Below are 5270 nucleotides of genomic sequence, written 5' to 3'. Positions count from 1 at the left end.
CTTTAGACATGTTGTAAGGAGGGACTGGTCCTTGGAGAGGGACATCATGCTTGGTAGGGTGGAGGGACAGCGCAGGAGGGGAAGACCCTCTATGAGGTGGATTATTCAGTGACTGGGGTAATCAGGATGGGAGTGTCAGAGACGGTGCGATTGGTACAGGACAGAACAGAGTTTAGGGCTCTTGTACACAGGGTCTCCATGAGATGCAAGTGACTCGATGACACATAACAACAACAACAACATTGTGATTGGGTGAAAACTGATAGAGCATATAGGATTCCTGCACTGCCATTCCACACGTTTTGGTTCATGGCAGTGATAGTTCTCAGTGCACCAGCTTTCTTCCCACTCCCTATGTTCCCTCTTGCCGTTGGTCTTCCTTTCCTCTCTGTCATCCATGACCTTGACTTTGGAGAGAGCAGACTTAGTTTAGAACAGATTCAAGTCCACCCATCAAAGGAGACACAAGGCATGCCCTCTCTCAAGGAAGAGTGGACAGGGCTGTGGTCCCACAGAGACTAGTCCTGCCTTGTGGGCACACACATAGCCACAAGGGCACAAACACAGGGCTGTCCAACAGGAAGGAGACAGGGACCCGGGTCTCACGGACGTTTTCTGAGGACAGTGGTGGCCTCACTGCCTTGGGTGGGGGCAGTGGTTTCCTTGAAAACCTCGTGCACTTGTGGGTTGTGGAGTGTGGCTTCTGAGGCTATGAGGCATGGCCCTTGAGGGGCTGAGCACGGGAGGCTGACCACAAGGTGGTTGGGTCTAGAGTGACATGCTGCCCTTAAAGGCAGGGGTGTGTCCGTGCTACCCTGAGGCCTGGACATCCTGTGTCCTTCATTAAACAGCAAAATGAAGCTTTCATCAGAATGAAACATTCCAAAACTGTGAGGCTGGCACAGGTAGGGCAGGGTTCTGATCTGTTGTTCCTAGGGTCGCTATGTGTCATACTCGACTCGACAGCACCCGACAAGAACAAGAGCAAACATTTCATGTGGGGCTTCCTCACCCCAGGCTTTCTAGCCCCAGGAGCCTCTGCCCTCACATCCCCAGAGTCTGCATCTGGCTGGTTTGTGATGTTTCAGGATGAGTAGACAGAGGATTAGAGTTTATCTCGGGACTCTGTCCCCTGGACTCACGCTGGTGCACATCTGCTGAGAGCCTCCAAGGAGCCCTGGTGCTGTGGAGCTGCTGATGTGCTCACATCCTGGGGCTGGGGGGGGACCCCTAATTCACAACCTACAATGTTGGACTCTCTGTGTTCTGGTTGCTTTTCTACACAGGGGATAAGAGGAGAGAGCATTTTGTGGAATGTAACTTGGGGTGGGGTCCCCCAGGGATGAGATCTGAAATCCGATAGGAATGTTGATGTTAATCACACAGATAAAATGCTGAGTTTGAACTAAAGACACTTCCACGCCCCTGCTGGCTGCCTGGCACTGCGCAGGCGGGGCCCACAGCGCTGTGGTCAGATGCCCAAGGAATTTGGGCCTGAAGTCCTTCACACATAAATGATCCAAACAAAACCGACCGTAGTTATGCGCCATTCTGTCACCCGCTCATAGCGACGCTGCACACAGCAGGATGGAACCCTGGCAGGTCCTGCACGCTCCCCGCGGTCGTGGGGATGGTGGGGGTCCTCAGTTTCTAAGGATCCGTGGCTCAGAGGGCAGGCTGACCTCGGAGATGGGTAGGTTCGGTTCCTGACTCCTCAAACAAACAAACACGGCAGTAAAGCGAGTTGCACGGATTTTTCTGGTTTCCCAATGCCCGTTGACACTAGTCCATACAGTTTAATATATATGCCGACAAAGATCAAAACAGAGACATGAAGTGAGTACGCCCTGTTGGAAAACCGGTGCCGACTGATAAAAGGCTGCCAGGAGCCTTCCATTTGTAAAAACAAACCCAACCCAGCCATCCTCTTAACCAGGGCGCATGGCCCGCCTGCCTGCAACCACTATGCGACCTTTACTTCTGTGTTGGGAGAATTAAAACAGCAACCCCGGCTGAGCACAGCCCTCCGGAGGTCAGAAGTTCAGAATCATTTGTCTTGGGAACAAAGTCTGGCCGGGAGCAAAACTGCGTTGGGGGGACGCAGGGCGCTAACGGGATTATTCCAGATGCACCTGAGGCCAGATCGATGCTGGGCGCTCGTGCAGAGCCCCGGGCTCGAGCAGGGGTGCTGACACGTCTCCCACGCGCTCCGGGCCTGGGAGCTTCATTTGACTTTTGCAAAGCAAGGCGGGCTGGGGTTTCCCGCGAGCGCGCGGTGTGGGAGCGCGTGTGCAGGAAATGGCCCAGCACAGCTTTGCACATTAGCGGCCGCGCGCGCGCACGTCGGCAACGGGGCGAGGAGGCGGGCGGGCCGAGGCCGAGGGGCCGGCACCGCCATCTAGAGGCACCCGGCTCCGTGTATATAACGCGCGGCTGCAGCCCGGAGCTCCAGAGCCTGAGCACCGCAGAGCCTGCGCGTCGCCCGGCACTGAGGAGCGCGCCCGCCCGAATCCCCGGCCCCGCCGAGGAGCGCGCCCGCCCGGAGCCCCGCCGAGGTAAGGGGAGCGGCGCGCGGGGCCGGGGGCCGAGGCTGGGGCGCCCGGCGAGCCTCCTTTTCCAAAGCCTTCACCTCCGCGCGGCGCTGGAGACCCGCAAGCCGCTGCTGCCCTAACGTGCGCTCCGCATGCCCGCTTTGCAAAGTGCTTCTGCTCCACGGGGGGCTTCCTTTCTGTACTAAAAGGCAGGTTCCCCGCTTCCTCCGGGAAGGAACTCTCCTTGGGGTGTGCGTGTTGCTTTCAGGGATCTGCTGCGTCTCGGGCCGACCGGGGTGCAGTCGGGTATTTATTTGCTGCTGGGGGCATTTTGGTTTGGTAAACTGGGGGGGGTTCGCCCAGGGCGCAGGCGTGCACAGTCTGTCCGCTCGGAGGCTCACTGGACATCGCTTGCTCCCTGCCTACCTGTGTTGCTTCTGGCTTATCTACTTGAAAATGGGCAGAGGAGACAGTAGACTCGGGCGTCCAGGATGGGGGGCACTATGTGAAAGGGCACCTGAAGGGAAACACAGCCAGGGGCCCCCGGAGCCTTTGTGGATTCCAGGATGCGTGTGAATTGAGTGCTAGGGTGACCACCCGGGGTCCCGAGGTGGACCTGTGGGCTCCTGCCCGGATTGCTGCTCTCCCAGACCGAACTGGAGTTATTGTTCTCTTAGAAGGTGTGAGGTCCCCCTTGTATTTGGATAAAAAGGGCACAGAAGTCTAGACTATTGTAATGGAATACACATTTCAGGTTAAAACGTGACTTTGCATTTTCTCTGCAGAAAAGATTCAAGGAACTTATGAATGAAGGCAGGGGCTGGGTGGCCCTTGCTTTGCGCTGTTGTCAGTCATGAGAAGTTGTTGAGGACAACCACCCTCTCTCCATTCCCCCCCTCCTCTGGCTTCTCCACAATTCTTCCCCCCACCCCACTTTGTTTGCCCACACCAGGATAATCAGCTTTTACAAAAGCTGCAGAGCGTCTCCTTAAATGGTTTACAGCCCTTTGAAGGTGCACCCAGCTGACGGTCCCTGAAACTTCACTCCGCAAAGTTTCAATGCGTTGCCCCTTGCCCCCCTTTCTCCTTTTTGAGCGCAGCTGCTGGCTTTGTGTCCCTCTGCTTTTTCCTGGCGATGTGGCGCTGGAGTAGCCTTGCCCAGGATGGGGCTGGAAGCTGCTGGGCCCTGGGTTTCACTCTCCAGCTCTGGGGACAAACCTCTCGGCTCCAAACGTGTGCTGTGTGCTTTCGCAAAGCAGCTTGCAAAGGGGAGCTGCAGCTTGGGAACGATTTGCTCCCCCCTCCCTCTGGTCTCTGCTGTGAACACTACAAGGGGTGCTTGGAGCACCCCAACTAAGCAGAGGAGGAAGACGGGCTGGCATGAGATGGGACTCAAAAGCAAAAGAAGTCTGAGAAATGGCCGCTGCCCATGCCCATCTGGACTCTGAGAGAGGAGGACATGCCTTTAAATCCGAGTTGAAAAAAAAAAAAAGAAAGTTTGCAAAAGTAGCAAGGAGGCCGGAGTCAGGAGTTTAGAGGCGAGTTTATCCCTTATTAAATAGAGCTAGTCCTTGGAGAATTGAGAAGGTATTATGGTTTTTAATCAGGCCCAGAACTGGCAAAGTGTAAGCTTTCTGGATTGAGGGTGGAGGGGCTGCTTACCGGGAACAGTGGCGTTTTTGTGCGGTAATTCTGAGCCCGGCTCCTGTTTTCTAGTGGACGTGGGGGAAGCTGGCCAGAGGGACGCCAGCCCTTTAGGAAGCTGAGAGGCGGGAGGCAGGCGGACCTCCCAGGCTGGATGGCTTGGGGTTACTGGGGGGCTGGAAGGGTTGGGAGTCAGGCACATGGTAGTAGGGAGATGCCTCCAGGATGAATCACCTGAGTGTAGGTAGGCGAGGCTAGAAAGACCCAGAGGCACTGTTTGCCTTCTGGGTGTTTAAGACCAGAAAGGTGTAGCCCCAGAAGTTGTTCCTCAAATGAAAGGCAAAAGCACCAGAAGAAGGCAGGACAGGGAGGGTGGGGACCTCTGGTGTGGGCACGGAATGGTTTTCTGCTGGGAATATTGGACATCGGTTAAGGAGCTCTTGTGGCACAGTGGCTGAAGCACCTGACTGCTAACTGAAAGGTTGGCGGTTCAAACCCCAAGCGAGAAGGGTGAGGCAGTCAACTCCCGGAGAGATGGGAGCCCTGTGGGATAGCCCCTTCCTGGCCTGCAGGGCCTGTCGGAGTCGCTGGCAGTGGGTTGATTAAGGATCTACTGAATTGAAGGAACAAAAAAGGAGAACTGGCCAACTTGGATTTTGGGGAAGAAAACATGACTGTCACCATTAAAACCATGTGGGAGTTGCCATTCTATAGTGAAAATTTTCTCTGAGCCCAAGTGCATATGGGAATGGGCCCCAAGTGGGTTTTTTTTTCCCCTTTTCTTTTTGTTTTGTTTTGTTTTTTTAACTCTCCAGGGGTGGAGAACGGGGCTGTGCGGGTGTGCGTGCGTCTGAGGTGGCCTTGACCTGCTGGGGGCCGAAGACAGACCAGGACTTTTCACTCGGAGCTCCCTCCCTGTCAGCCACTTAGCTGGTGGTATTGGCTCTGCCCTCTGGTTTTCACCTAAAGAGACTTAGGTCTTCGCCCTAAGGGACCCGGACGGAGCTAGACCTCCTGGGACCCGTCCTAGCTGCCTGGCCCTCTCCCTCGGCTGGGCCTGGCCTGCGCTGGCGAGGGATGTGGGGTCTGGTTACA

Source organism: Elephantulus edwardii, unplaced genomic scaffold (genome assembly GCF_000299155.1).
Source record: "Elephantulus edwardii isolate Elephantulus edwardi_28Jun2011 unplaced genomic scaffold, EleEdw1.0 scaffold00127, whole genome shotgun sequence".
NCBI lineage: Eukaryota > Metazoa > Chordata > Mammalia > Macroscelidea > Macroscelididae > Elephantulus > Elephantulus edwardii.
Note: the sequence above shows the minus strand (reverse complement) of the source record.